The following is a 16,796-nucleotide window of genomic DNA, read 5'->3' on the forward strand; positions in this document are numbered from 1 at the left end:
ATATACACAGGCAAGTGATTGGTTCAGATTATAACATGCTACTGCAGAGGAAAGCAATGTCCTAAATGCCCTACTTAATGAAACCCCACAAACACATTAAATACATTTGCTTCCGTAGCATTTGTCCAATGTGGAGTATAAACTTGTAATGCTCTCTCTACGTGCTGACACAGCACAGTTTGCAGGTGCCTTGTGAAATCAGTGAGTTATAATTATAAAATGAAGATGCCCAGCTCAGCACACATCATAGCTTTGAGAAACTGATGATTCAAATGGTGAGATCTCACAAGACAGATTCTTTCCATATGAAAGATGTACATAGACCAGCTGTGAGGTTGCAGTAGTAAAAACTTCACAGAAACAGAGAATGGAGCCATCTCTGCTCTCGTTACTGTTCTCTAAGAAGTCTGATCCCAGTGAGGAAATCAGAGAGGAAAAGATCTGATATTTAAAGTTTCATGCACAGTGTCCTAGATGTCATGAGATCCCAGTTCACAATGATTGATACTTCTGGATATAAGGAAGAATTTTTCCACAGTGAAGGCAGTGACACAGTTTGCACAGAGAAGTTATATATACCCCATCATGGGAAATACTCAAAGTCAGACTGGATGCAGGTCTGAGATTCCATGATTTACTGAAACCCTCCCATTTAGTGAACTGCATATGTCTAGTGGGTTAAACTAGATGAGACTAAACACCTGTTTCCAACCCAAACCATTCACGGATGTGGCAAGGAATGAAGCCTGGGCTGGCAACCCTGCAATGATGTCCCAGTGCAATCAGCTGTTTTGGTCTTCGGTGGTTACCATGGACTTTTCTCAGGCACCACAGGAATAAACAGCTGGTCATGATGCAGGTAAAAAGGCAAGGGCTGGGGTTAAGGATGAAGAAGAGGTGATGGAAACCTCCAGGAAACACAGCAGCAAAAGAGAAGTGGATGTGTTGAGGAAGGAAGGGAGTAAAGGAGCTCCAAGTAGGCAGCGTTTTCTGGAGCAAAGAAAGTAGGTGGAGACTAGGGCAGGCTGATGCCAACTACTGCAGGCCTGTTCTACAGAGGGGTCAGTGGAATGGGTACAATTTACCAGAGCTATCACACAGCCCAAGAAAATATTATGAGATGGACTACAAACCCACTGCTGGCAGAGAGCAGTCCCTTACTCTGACAGTTGCTCTGAACACTGAATCAGAGATTATCCACACAGTAAAATAAACACAGTAAGTAGCTCATCACAGCAGCTGGAAGCTGAGAGGGCATGTTAAAATACAGCTCTGCTCTCCCTAAATGACGTAACAAATAGATAATAGAGTTTTCCTGAGAGATCCACTCAAGGATTATAAAAGAGCATATTTCCAATTAGCTGCGCATCTGAAAGGTGAGTAGTGGGTGCCATTCACATTCAGGCTTACTAAAACAATTCACTACAGCCTTAAACGTGACATTTCTTGTCAAATTTAGGAAACAGAAACATAAATGCAGTGTCCATTCCTCCCAGGAATTCTCTTATGAGCATTTGGCTACAAAAGATGTCTGAGTGGCTCATACCATGCAAACCTATGGAAATTTCTTTGTAAGGGAGTTTGGGAATTAATAATAACATGAGGATTCCCGTATCATTTATCCTGCAATTCGGTATTGCAGGAAACTGTTCAGACTTGGTCCTCTGATGTCTGTGAATCTTGAAGAATCTGTGCCTACCACAGGAACACCAGGCTCTACTCTGGCTCTCTCAGAAGATGGAAATAGGATCTGAGGACAATCTCTCTCCTCCTTGGTAATGACTAGACATTATGAATGCTCAATAAACCCTGTCTGGCTTTTCAGGAGGACACCATACAGTCAGCGTTTTTTCTTAGAAAGTGGGCAGTTTTTGCTAACTCTTTCTATTTGGTATTATCTCTTATCACTGACAGTTCTCTGAGGAATCTGAAAGTAGTGTGTACTCCAGTGTTCATAAATGATCCCCTCCAGTCACGTCATAGCTTAAGAGTTCAAATCCTGAATGCATGTGTTTCTAAGGACTCAAGCAGAAGGAAAGTTTCTAGTTCATTCCATTGTCTCCTGCTCTCCTCCTATTCCTGATGATGGCAGTAAGCTCTTGACCAGCTATGATATGATGTCATCTTTTTATAAGAGAGTTCAAGTTTCTGGACTGAATGTAAATAGAAGCGTTCACCAGAGCATGATTGCTACCAAGAATAAAGAGCAGCATTAATGAACAAAGTTTTCCCTCAAAGAATTAAGTAAATGACAAATGGAAAAAAAAAGTAAAAAGGTAAGGCTGACATTTTAATAGAGAACTTTCCTTCTTTTCCTTCTGAGTCACAGCTGTGGGTTGTGAATTTTGTTAGATTTATACTCAAAGGCGTTTAACTTTTTTTTTTTCAAATTGCTCAGCAAAATGTACTATTCAACACACTTGATCTGTGTGCCCATAAGCTATTTCTTTCTCTCTCTGTCTTTTTTTCTTTGTTGGAATACATGATACTTATATTTCTCCACAGTTGTTCACTCTCCTTAGTGAATGCTCTTGAAAACCATTAAAAAAGAAAAAAGACAAAAGAGGAAGACAGGCTGGAAAGATCTCATTCCAGCATTCCTAATATACGACTTATTACCTGTTTTTGACAGAAATAAGAACATATAGTGTGTAGATAGGATAAATTTCCATGTGCCCTTTACACCGCTGCCAATTTGTACTCATCCTAAAGCATATTTTTTCTTAGTTTTTATTCTAGCACTCTCTAAATATAGCTAAATGATAAGTACCTACGTCCCAGTCATTACTGATTGTCCTACTCAGTGGCTTGTTATCACTGCATGTAAAGCTGAATGTGTATTCCAAAGAGGGGGGAAATATTTATTTATTTATGTATTTATTTATTTATATGTGTGTGTATGTATGTATGTATATATTATTAAAAAAATCATCTATTTGTAAGTTTGTTACAAACCTTGCCAGATTCAGGATAAAAAGTTTCACTAATATCCACTTACATGACTGAAAAATTGCTGGGTGGCCTCCAATACTGGATCTTCCCATTGAAGAAATACAAACAGAAAGGGATAAATGAAGCTGTTGTTAAACCTTATTCTTGACACAGAGCTCTGAAAAGCCATTGGTCAACTCCATGTTGATTTGTATGGAGCTGGACCACAGACATTCTGCATACTGTACTCATAAGGAATGCAAGACAGCTGTTAGATACTAGCAAATCTTCCTTACAGGTTGAAGAAACTGCATTGTAGGGAAATAGACTTAGAAAATATTCCACTCATGAGCTGAACTGTAATTTGTCCTGGAGAGTCAATCTCACTGAAAATTGTCATTAGTCACTTTATCTCAAATCTTTGTTAATAAAATGAGAAGCTGACTCCCATTATGACACACGTGGGAATTGCACTGACAGGTTCATTTGTAACCTCTTCTCCAAAATAACCACTGGAGATCAAAATTCACAGAAATCAACATGCCTGAAGAGTCCTACACTAATCAACTGTATGTTGTAAGTGATCAAAGGCTGACACTGAACATCACAAAGAAAAAAAGAGGATTGCAAAATAGCAGCATGGATACTGGCATCTTAGAAACCTTCCCTATTCATACCACATTTGCTAACAGCTACAGATAATAATAAGGGAAAAATTGTAAGTAAATAGATAAAAAACATGAATAAACAGCCCTAAAACTGGGAAATTCTAGGAAGATTTGTAACAAATCTCATACATCTGCTTAGCGATGAAGTACACATGCATGTCACCTGGTGAGCTATGAGAATCAAGGGCAGTTAAAGACAAGTCCAGTGACCTTCATCCAGTAATTCAACACAATGTCAGTGCTCCTATAACACAAAAGCAGTCTGAGGACTAAAATAGGATGAATAAGGTGAGCTTGGAAATGTTATTCCCACTGCCCTACAAGAGGGCAGAATTCACATTTCTGAAGATTGTGACATTTTGAGAATCTCTCACAATGAAGATTTCAGATCTACTGAGAAACTGCAAGCTGCTTTATTACTCTTCTCATTTTTAATCCCTTCAAGACAAGTTACATGTTGGTTCTTAAATCTCAGATGTTACTTCTTATGTGTGGGCACTCATTTGAGGTTCACTCTCTCACAGAGGGAACATCTTCAATGAAAGCCAACACAGTCAGCACCCGAGGAAACAATATCATGAGACTGACATCAGCCATACCTTGAGTTCTTGCAAGAGAGTGGTTGATAATAAGAAAGCTCACTCTTATTTCCTGAGAAGTCAAATCAGTGCCATTTGTGGGGGTTTTCTTTACTGCTCCTACACTTTATCTGGTCTGAGCTCCACACAGGATTCAGCTATGTTTCACTTACTCAATTGTCACAGAATATATTGTACTAATACTGTTTGCCTAATGCTTTTCTGGCATGAATAACAAAGTTGCAGGAAGCCATATGTTTTTTCTAATTATCCATCATCCTCATTATTTAGTCACCGTATGATTATCGATTTCAAAAATATCCAGTCTAGCATGGAGGTTTAGGTTCACTAAATGAATTTTTTCTCAAGTTACTTTAAGATATTAAATTAAAAAATAATAATAATGTAAAGAAAGAAGTCTCACTGGAAAATTATGCATTTATTAAGATAAATTACTGAGATCCCTCAAGGACATGAAATTAAGTGCAAAGTGCAATGTAACAACAAAAGACTGGAAGATTCTGTCATTGACTTTTGCAATATCCTCTGCTGCTCCATACAAGCAGGCTTTCATTATTTTAAGTGAAACTAGAAAGAAGCATGTAACAAAAGGTGCTCTAATTTTTTATTATTGTTTTTCTTAAATCATTATAGAGTAGGATGGCCATGTTTTTAGAGAAGGGATATTCCTGAATGTTCTACAGATGTAGGCTTGGCCAAAAACCACACAACCCTACCTCTGCAAATGACAGTGAAGTCAAGCAACTACTGTCAGGAGCCTGCATGGGGCTCGCAAACATTTCTCTCCTTCTTTCTGTTGAGCTTTCCCCTGTCACAGTACAAACTCTGGTTCAGTGTTTCAAATGATGACTGATGGATTGATTTTTTTAATAAAAAGTGGGATGATTAATCTGACATGCTGCTCTGTAACAAACTGGCTGTGAAAGACTAGAAGTTTAGAGTGCGTCTTGGAAATAATTTATGAAAAAGCACAACTCACAAACACTGCCATCATTAATGCAGAATAGAGAGTGCTTTCTGGATATCTGACACGCTTCTACAAATGAAAGAATTTAACAAAAGCCAAGTAGTACAGATGAGAGCCACTGGAAATGCACTAGAAGTAATTATATGTGCCATTTTTGCATGTGTGAAAACGATAACCATTTCCAGTGTATTCTTGTGGCAAAGCCAACAAACTTCTGAGGTGCTGCCTGAGAGAAGAAGGAACATGAAAACAGTAGTCAGAACACATAAGCAATTTCAGAGTGTACAAAAATAGCAACACATCTCCTGTCTCCAGCCAACAATGATGGCCAGACTTTCACAGCTGGTGAGCTGGATCTGCACTCTAACTTCCTTTGCCAATTTGACAGACAACCTAAGTTCTGTCTAATCAGGACTAATCTCTGACCATCTTGGAGATGGATAATCCTTAAATCATTTTCTCATCGCTGGGAGGTGTGAACAATATGTGTGGTGGGTCACTTTGTACCAGTCCACAGTCATATCCCAGTTCTCAATGAAGAAGACAACTGTCATAAAGTAACCATGGGAAAATATTACTAAGAATAAGGTGGAAGAATGTGAGCTGCCTTCAGAAAAAAAATGCCTCATCATCCTTCTACAACCTCACAAGTTGTCAAATCTCATTTCTTTCTTACAAACTAATGTTTCTAGTTTTTTACAGGTATTTTGACATCCTTTTGGGAGACTTCGTAATAATGCACAATGAGGTGAACCAAATCTGACAGTGAAGAGGTGGGGAATACTGGAAGTCAATACCAGAGCAAAAACCCAGGAAATAAGCTTTTTGGTGGCTTCCCACTAATTTTTGACAACACTGGACAATATGCAGTGAGGTTATATATAGAGGTATGCAAATATGCTGCATATTGTTTTCCCAGCATATACCACTCATGCTGTGCAATTGAAAATAGAGGAGTCAAGGCTGTGACTACCAGCATACCCTCCCCATCCCAGCCTGATACGGACAAAAGTCTGTGCTAAGCCTAACTGGATGCCTCCTACTGCCTCTTGAAACTTTTATCACCTTTTCAGATTCTCAAGTTTTACACAGTTTTTATTCTAAGGAGGATGCCAGATGTTTTCTCAGGTTGAATAAAATTAGGTAAAATGTAGTGCATGTGGTTACAGTAATTCAACACGTGTTCCTTTAAGTTGTTGACCCACATCACTTTTGTTGCTTAGTAGCAGTTTGTCATCTCTCAAGAGGAAGAAAGTGCGCCATTTCTACTGCATGGAGAACATTCAGGCATGTTTTAATTGATTCTTGCCACTTTTCAGCCATTTTGCTTCAGGAGGCTTTTCCTTTGATCTCCAGCATGTTTCTTCTGGCTTCTGACAAGACAGTGTTTCTCAAGGAGAGTTAAACTAATATGACAGAAGACACTGGACTTTCCTTATAATACTTGATTGATGAACACCAGGAGACCTTGCTATGATTTGCAGCCACTGCTGTTGAACCAGCCTGAGAGGTTAGTATCACAAAGAGTCACATATCCCATTAGTTGCATAGCTTTGTTGCTCTATTTTTAAATATTTAGTAAAACAAAATATTTTTTTGTTACTTATATACACTAACAGCCTAACACATTTTACAAGGACTGCTCTGAAAGTAATGCTTCCTGATGTTAGCCCATCATATCAGATGCAGGTGGTGGTGGTGGTACAGCAGTAGAGGTTGAACCTTCCCATCAATATTCCATTCCATGTTGTTTCTATGTGACAGATGGCAACAGAGGATGGCACACTGACAGAATGGAGTCAGATATGGAAGAGGGTATGAAGAAAAGGTGTGGAATTTAATTCCTCTATGCAGAAAAAAATTACACCCATTTATATTCAGCTGAACACTTGCTGAACATTTACAGAGACCAGGTAGTGGACATGAGCACAGTGAGGAGGTGGGTGATGCATTTCAGCAGTGGCAGAGGTGACAGCAGGTCACCACTGCTGGTGCAGATTGTTTCAAACAGCATGCAGGCTTTTGTTCATTGCTAGTGAAAATGCATAGCTAATATGCAATGATAGTTAAGTATCCATCTATTCAATTTGCAGTGAATTAAAACACGCTTTTCTGATAGTGTGTCATTCTCACTTCATTTGCTTTCTAATACTCTGTGTAAAGCATAGAAAGTCCCTAAGCAGGGCTCTCCCAGGGTTGGCTCAGGGAACAGGATTCCCTCAGGCTGTGACAAGGCATTGCCAGTCACCCTGGCTCTGTCCTCTCTGATTTTACCCCAAAGTTGTACTGAGACCTTGCTGGTCTTCCCCAGACAACTTTCCAGTTTCCAGTACACATAGAGGGGGAGGTAGGGAGGCTCTAAAAACATGAATTTCCTGTTCTTCAGACTCTAACCCATGCACTTAGTTCAAACTAGGGCAGCAGCCCCTGAGGAATAATTGAATTTAATTGGAGATCCATTTGCTGCTGCCTGTCTCCCACATCTTTATTTAGTGGGCCTACTGGTAAGGCACTCAAGCCTTCTATGGCTTTACATGTTGGCAAGAAAATAAACTTCTGGCAAAAGACAATGGGGGAAAGAAATTTCCTTCATATCTGAGCATTTTTATAAATGCACATGTTATAATTTCTCAGGAAGTAACATCTCAATGAGAAAGTAACACAAGGAATGGCTGCTTAAAGCAAAAGAGCTCTCTCAGCTTTCTCTCAGACACTTAGAGTGTCTTGGCCTTACATTGTAGTTTCTTACAAGGGAAACAACCCTCACACACAACCCTTTCCAGTGTTGCAGAACAGTCCCATTAGTCAGTCTACATCTACATCTACAAGCTCTACAAGCTCACTTGAAGTGACAGACCCACCCCGTGGAGTTGAATCCCAGCCCATCTGTACCAGTAGTAGCACTTGGGTGGTGTTACTGACCTGCTGAGAATAGCAAGATAATGTGCCTGAAACCACCACTCTCCCATATCTCCTACATTTCTGTTTCCTATGTGGTACACAGCCTAGGAGAGCCACAGCCTGCCAGATACAGCTTAGAGGTGTCTGTGATTCAGACAGTCCCAGAAGGACACATGTGCCAACAAAAGAAAGCCATTACACAACTCCCAACAAGATGACAGTGCAGTGGAGATGCATCTCATCTTCTAGATACAGAAAGATACAACTGCCCACACAGATCTATATTTGTTATTTGAGGTGTCCAAGAGTGTTTTTTATCTCACCATTAGTTGCTAGCCCAGAGGGTGACAGGTCTTCCGTAGGTCCTGCATCCTAGTCACTCATCCCTGATTTCCAGGCTACTCTTGGATGTCTCATTAAGATCACTGAATCAAGTTCCTCATGTTTATAGACCACAGCTTGAGATTTCAAAACCAAATCATTGTTCTCATGAGGCTTCTTCCCATTCCTGGCACCAGATTACATTAAAAGAAACTACCTCTGCTTTACAGTGTGTCATGTTATCATTTATTCTTCAAGATCAACACTCACTCGCTGTGCCAGGATTTCACCTCATGTGTGAAAGCACGTTAGTACAGCAACGCTGTGGACGGAGAATTACTTTTCTAAAACTTAAGCAGTTTTTCAGACTGCAAATTATATTCAGTTTGTTTGTTTGTTTCATTTGTTTGTTTTGCAAGATGCACAAAAACTGGTTGAGAATAATCACCCTTTCTTTCATGGTTGAGCTGCATAACTGAGCAGGATATTCACATGTCTTCTTTCAAACTTTTCTTTTTGATGAGGGACTTAAACACAGCTGGCCATTAAAACAGATTCAGTGCTCTATTTTTCAAACTGTGGGCCCATGTTCCAAATAGGAAAAAAGAAAGTAAAAGGTATCTTGCTTTTACCAAAGCCTTTTTTAGCAGCATAATTGGGCCATAAGCATAGGGTCAAACTGATAGGAGGAATGATCTCTATAACACAAAGTAGTGCTTTAACAAAGGGATGCTGATTTTCTCATCTGACCTTTGCATCCTTCTTGTGATAGCAATTGATGCAAACGTAGAAGATTACAAAAGACAACTGTCTAAAATTTGCCCTTGCTTTTTCCATTTAATAATGAATCCATCTTCAAAGACTCAATTTGTGAAATGACTGCAAGTTCTGTGCCGTCTGAAAAAAATAAATGTGCTAAAAAAAAAATTTTGACATGGTATGCTATATTAGAAAGACTTAGATTATTATTCAGGAAAATAAACCTTACTATAACAATAAAACACATTGAATGGCTGTTTTTATCCCTATTGGAGATCACGTAAATGCAGTAATTTAAATTGAGCCTGTCTAAAAAATTGTGAGCGCTTTCTCCTTTCACTACATAAGAGGCAAAGCTAAATTGCTGTATTTACTTTAAGTTCATTTTCCACATGATTGCACCAGGCACGAGCCTCTTTCAGTGACAAGCTGTGCTTGCTGCCAGGTACCCACCAAGGCACTCTTTCATTCCTATTCCTCAGCAGGACAGAGAGAGTATGATGAAAAAATGGTCACAAGCCAAAATAAGGACAGAAAGTTTACCCAGTGGTTACCACCACAGGCGGAACAGATGAGCACAGACTCACTACAGACTCCTCTCCATGTGCTGCAGCTCCAGCCTGGGGCTGCTCCTTCTAGGGCTCTCCATGGGCTGTGCCTCCTTCAGGCCTCATTGACTGCTGCCCCATGGGCTCCTCCATGGCTGCATGTGGAGATCTTCTCTGTGCAGTGTGCATGGGTTGCATGGGGACAGCCTGCTTCACCACAGACCTCTCCAGGCTGCAGGGATCTTGCCATGTACACTCAATCAAGTTTGTAACTAATGAAAGGTAAAGACCAAAGCTGTCCCCATGCCTACAGCCCATCTTACCCCCCTGGTTCACCAAGGCTCCCTTCAGTATGAAGTTTTTCACTCAGAGGGTGGTGATGCACTGGAACAGGTTGCCCAAGGAGGTTGTGGATGCCCCATCCCTGGAGGCATTCAAGGCCAGGCTGGATGTGGATCTGGGCAGCCTGGTCTGGTGGTTGGTGACCAGGGGGTTGAAACTGGATGATCGTTAAGGTCCTTTTAAACCCAGGCCAGTCTATGATTCTATGAACAGGGATTGTAGAGAGAAGTCCTCTTATTTGACAGCTGGAAAGCACAGCAAAGCTTCCAGACCAGCAAGCTACATTTCTTATTCAGGACAGGAGCCACAGACTTAAAGCAAAGCACGAGCTAGAAAAAAATTGCTCTAAATTTTACACGTTAATATTAATCCAGCAGCTTCAGAGGAAAAGTAGCTGGTATGTGCTGAACCAAGGAAGAGTGTTAACAAAATATAGCAAGGTCAACAGAGTAAAAGCCAAATAATTATCACCTGAGGGACACAAACGTTTTAGGGCTCAGAAGGAAGAAAACCATAATAAGACATGGATTCCAAATCTTTTTGTATTCATCAGTACTTTGCATGTTATTATCATTACTTGTCTTTTGAAGGTATCTTGCCATCACTGTAAAGAAGAAGAAGAAAAAAAAAGGAATTTAATCATATCACTTTGTTCAGATAAAAGCTCATAATGAAATAAATCCTTCAAAGCAGTGGTGCTGATTCCTCTTCTTGACAGGTTTTACATAAAACAAACAGAGCTGATCCTATTTCATTGAAGTCAACAACAAAAATTTGTGACAGCTTCAGTAGGAAGATAATGAGACTGAATGAGGACCAACACTGTTCACTCACCTGTTGCAAACACTGTACCATCTAAAAGATAAAATCCAGTTCCTCCTAGAACTCGTGACTTTACTTGAGTAATCCTTTAAAACATTGATGGCAACACTTCATACAGCCACTGTGGATAAAATTTTAAGCTGGTAGATACGCAGCAGTTTGGAAGCAGTAGACTAATACTCTTGCTACACTTTTTGTCTTTCTGAGGTTGGTTTTTTTTTTTTTGTTTGTTTGTTTCTAAATTAGAATTTACTTTTTAGCAAGGAGAATGTTTGTGGCTGAGAATGGGTGTAGACAAAAATACAGCCATAATTCTCTCCCATACACAAGGGAATACACTGTCAAGAAATAAGTTGGCACTTTCCCTCCTGCCTCGTATCTTATCAAGATATTTTTCTTTCCAAAACACTTTATCTTTCTGCCCTGAAAAGATCTGTTTGAGCTTGATAAGATTCATATTTATGACTTCAACAGTTGAGGTTAATAACTGCCATAACAGGCTACAGCATTGGAATAACGTTGCCAAGTCTTGAAGAAACAGGGTGGGGTTTTGTTGCTGGTCTTGAGATAGGACTGTAAGGAAGAAATGGTTACCAAGCAGGGGTGCTTTTATCCTGAGAATGAAAGAGTTTTGTTTTATACACATGTCAGAGGAGATTTGAACTGACTTTGATCTGATTTTATGGGCTCTCTATCTGTTGCTTTCTTAGATCTTAAAGTCTTCCAAATTCTAGTCTATCTTATGCTAGAAGCCAAAGCAGAGAAAGCAAAGGAAATTTTCAGAAGAAAGGAATTTAAACCAGTGTAAGAGGTCTGTTCAAGAATGAAGCTAACAGTTTTTAAATCAACTATTTTTATTTTTATTTTTATTTTTATTTTTATTTTTATTTTTATTTTTATTTTTATTTTTATTTTTATTTTTTAATTACTTAAGAAAAAGTCTGGAGTGTCCTTCATTTTCAGATAAAATATTCATCTTTTAGCAGATTTTAGCAGATCCTCTGTTTTCCTAGATTAACTAATTTGCCCGTAAGTGAAAGAATATTGGTAATGTTTCTAAACACATCACTGTCATCACCAAAACTGAAATTCCTAGGCTTCAGCTCAGATATGTCTCTTCTAATCTTCACATATTCAGCCTCAGAATATTATACTATATATAACAATCAGGAAACATATTGAACAAAGAACAGAAAAGCAGAAGCAAAGAGCAAAAATTGTATTTGATTGTTTTGTGGCTCCTTCAAAACACTCAAAATAAAAATATCTTACCTACGATAACATGCTTCTTGGATATGGTTGGTGTACACCAGTTAACGTATTGGATGCCAGGAAATTTTTCTAACAGTGTGAATGATAGATCTGTCTGGAATACCAAAAAACAAAAACAAAAACAAGCCATTGTGCATCTACTTCAATCTTTTGTTTAGAGTCAGGAATGTGCTTTGAATCAAATCTCATGCTCATTTCAGATCTACATCTCACAGTAGTCTCAGGGTGTATCACCTATGCAAGGGGACTTAGAGATGAGTTGAACCTACTGGTATCTAATGAGATATGACTCATTCTACAGGATGACCAGATTGTAGAAGTTGACTAGAATTAGGTTTTCATCATCCAAATTCAAAATCTTGCTAGACTACTACCTCACCAGGTTCACCTGTTTGTTGTAAATCATTTATTTATTGTGTTGATGCAAGTTACAATTTCCATACACTCTCCCATAGACTTCTGTTTCTATCTGCTCTCAAGAATGAGATACTGAGCTAGGTGAAACTTGGGTCTGACTCAGCTTGACCACCTATATATTGTAGGAGTATTCAGTGAACTTCGGACAATTCTAAAAGCAAGTAATTTGCTTGTAAAACTGCTGACACAGCCTCTTTACCTCCGGCTGGTCATTCCAATCCTAGTACACCACTAGGTTCCTGCCTCTTTTACAATGCATGGAATCATAGAACCAGAGAATATCTTGGGTTGAAATGGACCTAAAATATCACCTAGTTCCAACCCCCTGCCATAGGCAGGGCTGCCACCCACCAGATCAGGATGCCCAGAGATGTCCATCCAACATGGTTTTGAGCACCTCCAGGGATGAGGCACACATATTTTCTCTGGGTAGACTCTTCTGCTGCAGACCAGGATACTGTTGGCCTTCCAAGCTACAAGCACACACAAAGCAGATAAATAGCACTAAAATCCCTGCTATCCTCAAGATCTCAATCTCTGACATGTCTGATTGGCAGTATCTTTAATCTGAAGTTGTCATTCCATTGCTGGTTTTGGAAATTCGTAATTCCAACAACTTTGCAGTATTCTCTCTTCTCTTTTATTATTTAAGAGTTCTATCCTCCTCAAAATCTTGACGTTTCCCCTTTGTTTAGGGGAAACAGCAAGAAAGCAAAAATATCCACAATGTTTCTCTTTCTCAAATGATATGTGCTTCTGAGTATTTCCACCACATCTGGCAACTTAACAGATCAATCCCAAGCTGTGGAAGTGGCCATTCCATCCATAAAATGAATGGCTAAAAATGGGCGCACAGCTAATAAGCAATTTCTCAGAAGTGTTTGCCTGCAGATGTTTTCCCCTTAGATTTTAAATAAATATTACCCATAAAGTTTCGTCCTCCTTTTCTTAAAAGCACTATTTATCACCACCAGAACATCCTTTTCCTGCTGCCTTCTAGAAAGATCTATGCTACTGTACAGTGTCTAAGGCTCTGGCTAAGCTCCAGAATTTTACAGCTATAGTTCTGTACCAGGCACTTCAATGAATCAAAACATAAGTTTCAGAGAAAAAAAAATAGACATTAACGCAGTAGGCTTATTTTTTATTCATACACCTCTTGTTCTATGTGGCTTATGAATTCCAGAAGCTAAAACAGACTTGCTATGCTAGTGATGAATAAGAGATGTATCTTTTCAAGAAGACCCATTGAAGAAGATGGGAGGATGTTAATTTTGCTAAGACTGTTTTACTGCAAACCTGCACATTTGCTAAATCTATATTTCAATAGTTTGCTATTCATATTATCATAACACTAATGTTATATTCCTGGGGATGAACAAAAATGTGTTAGATGCAGTGTTATTCTCATCTCTGTGTAAATGATCTTCAAGACACTTTGTATGAATTGTTCTGTTTCTCTAGAAATGTTGTTTTTCAAATAGAAGGTATCTCCAACTGCAGCTATAAAATAACTTAACTTAAATATGTTATAAATACATTCTTTCTGATAACAGCTGCTTCACCAAGGACAAGTTTCTCCAAAACCTAATAACAAAGTCACAATTCATTGATCATAATTAGCCAATAAGCTGCAAAAAGGAAAGTGTACTCTCACATTCAACCAGACTTACAAGCAAGAGAACTATGAATATTATCATTTGTACAAAGAGAATTCTCAAGCAGAAGAAATAAAAAATATATATATAATGTTCTCTGTCAAGTATTATCATTTCTCCTGTTAATTTTCATGTGAGAACATGGGTTGAACCTGTTCAAGGGCATACAAAGGTGAACACTGAGAAGGGAACAAATGAAAATCTAATGTTTTGAGAGAAAGTTTGGGCTTTGAGGACTGGAAAACTTCTAGATTTACTCACATTAAAAATACCCTTTATTTTTAAGAAAATTGAGTTGTATGACTGCAGTACATCACAATTAGCTAATCCCTCCAAAAAGCTTGGGTTTCTTTGGATATTCCTTTCAGACCAAAAGTCACTCCATACCTGTTTTCTCTGTGTGCCAGAGGACTCATTCCTGCTGCTTCCAGGCTTACCTGGAAACCCTCCACCAAAAAGAGCTTTCTTACAGGAAGAAAGCAATAGTGATGACCCACATGGCTACTTCTCCTGACACACATGAAGAGTAGTTCAATGTGTCAAACATCTCTCTTTCACCTCTGTCCCAAATCAGTCAGGGTATTTTTTTTCAAGAATCCCCACAAGATGCTGGAATCTTTGTGATATTTGTTTGCACAACCAGGGAGGTAGAAGAAAGAAAGTCCTCTCCTTCGAGCTTTATGGGGCAGAGTCTGCCCCTTGCTCACAACAACCATGATTTTCATTGAATATAGCAAACTCTCCCAAATCAGTACCAGGAGATTTTGACTAGTAGCACAGAAGGAGCACAGAAAGCTGACCTGAAAATAGCTGTCAGATTTCTAAAATAAACAGCTTCAAGCCATAAATATAAGATTAAAGTTGCACGATATAGAGAATAGGATTCAAGGACAAAGCAGTGATTTATGGAGCCTCTTAGCAATAGCTCACCCCATCTGCTTTTGGAATTTCAAGTCAAGCCTTTTTTTTCCAAAGCAATTTGCCAATTTTTCTGTTTCCACTTAATTTAATACCAAAAATCCTCATGATTTCAGCAAGCATACTCCAGTGTTGATACTCAGAATAACTCATTGGAGATGCTCTTCATTTTTCAAAGCAGAGAACCCCCATCCACTCCTGATGCTCAGACTTGGATTATTAGATCAAGGTCATGTCAGTGTTTCTGATGGGACTTTGATTCAAGCCTGACATCTGTCAGTCAGTTTTGATGCCGACAATGATATTTTACCTTCTTAAGTCCTGCATGTAAGAATTATTCCCACTGTAATTGTAATGAGGGCTATACTTCAATAACAAGCTGGTGACCCAAGTATTTTTATGATATGAACAAATTAGGAGAAGAGTGAAGAAAACATGGGGGAAAGAGCTGACATTGTGCCCAGAAGTATGGATACTTCCAGGACTGTGAAAGAAGAGGTGAGATAGGAAATAGTATGCAAAAGAATTGCCTTTATGCCTTGTTCCATGATGCTTCTGTCACTAGATTCGATGTAGACTTATTTCTGCAGTAGTTACATTTTTGCTCTGGCATTTTTTATACTGAGGTATTTTTGCCAAGTCTTCATCAACATCATTTCAAGAAGAATGGAAAATAAAACACATCACTGGGTTCTACAGCATTCAGTGTTTCGCCCAAAGATTTTTTTTTATGAGATCAGTTTAATAAAAGGTCTGCACGAAAAATGTTGCCTACACATTTGTTCTGAATGTACAAAGAGGGAAGAGGTGGCAGAGAGGAGAATTATTTTAAAGGCTGACCTTTAGCAGTGAGAAATAATAATAATTATATTTAAAAAAAAAAACCCTAAAAAAAAAAACTATTAAAAAAAAGCTATTAAAATGCTTCTCATTCAGCTTTTGGTAGCTAAAAATGAGATGCCTAAATCTCAGATAGTGCCTCTTGGCTCCCTGGAATTAGCAGAGAAATTTAGGCACCTCCACAAGGTGAGCCATCTCTTCCAACCTATGCATAGGTAAGGTCTATCCCAAGTCAAATGCTTCTGTTGTATGCAAACCCTATAGGACAAGATAGGTCAGCCTGGGAAGTTTCTGACTTTTTCCATTGGAAGCATGGAAAATTGCAAGGTAGATTCTCTTTTAAGGAGATGTTCATGCTTTACTTTGTTCCATTTGTTACATTAGAATCTTTTTTCCCATGGACCAACCCAATCTCAGTTGCTTTAGGATACTTCTAGAAACTAAAGCCAGCACAGTTCCTGTATCAGTCATCATTTCTGAAGTGTTTGCATAAAGAAGACAGATGAGGAGAAAACCTGGACCCTCAAGCAGCTGCCAAAGAGCAGCCACAGTCATCACCAAGAAGACAACAGGGAGGAGGCTGGCACATGTGACGTTGCCATGCAGTTGCAGTCTTCTGGGTTACAGCTGGATAATATCCTGCTTTCTGGAGACAGCATCAATATATCCTGGAGAAATCCCCTGGTTTCTTCTACCAGCTTAAGTTGGCAATGTCAATAGACGCTCATATATGCTCCTGAAATCTGTACAAGTTTCTTAGGTATTAACTAACTATGCAGTTAGAATCTTAATTGTAACTACACATCTTACTAGAAATTCTAGCATGAGCTTTA

The sequence above is a fragment of the Coturnix japonica genome, chromosome 1 (genome assembly GCF_001577835.2).
Source record: "Coturnix japonica isolate 7356 chromosome 1, Coturnix japonica 2.1, whole genome shotgun sequence".
Classification (NCBI taxonomy): Eukaryota; Metazoa; Chordata; class Aves; order Galliformes; family Phasianidae; genus Coturnix; species Coturnix japonica.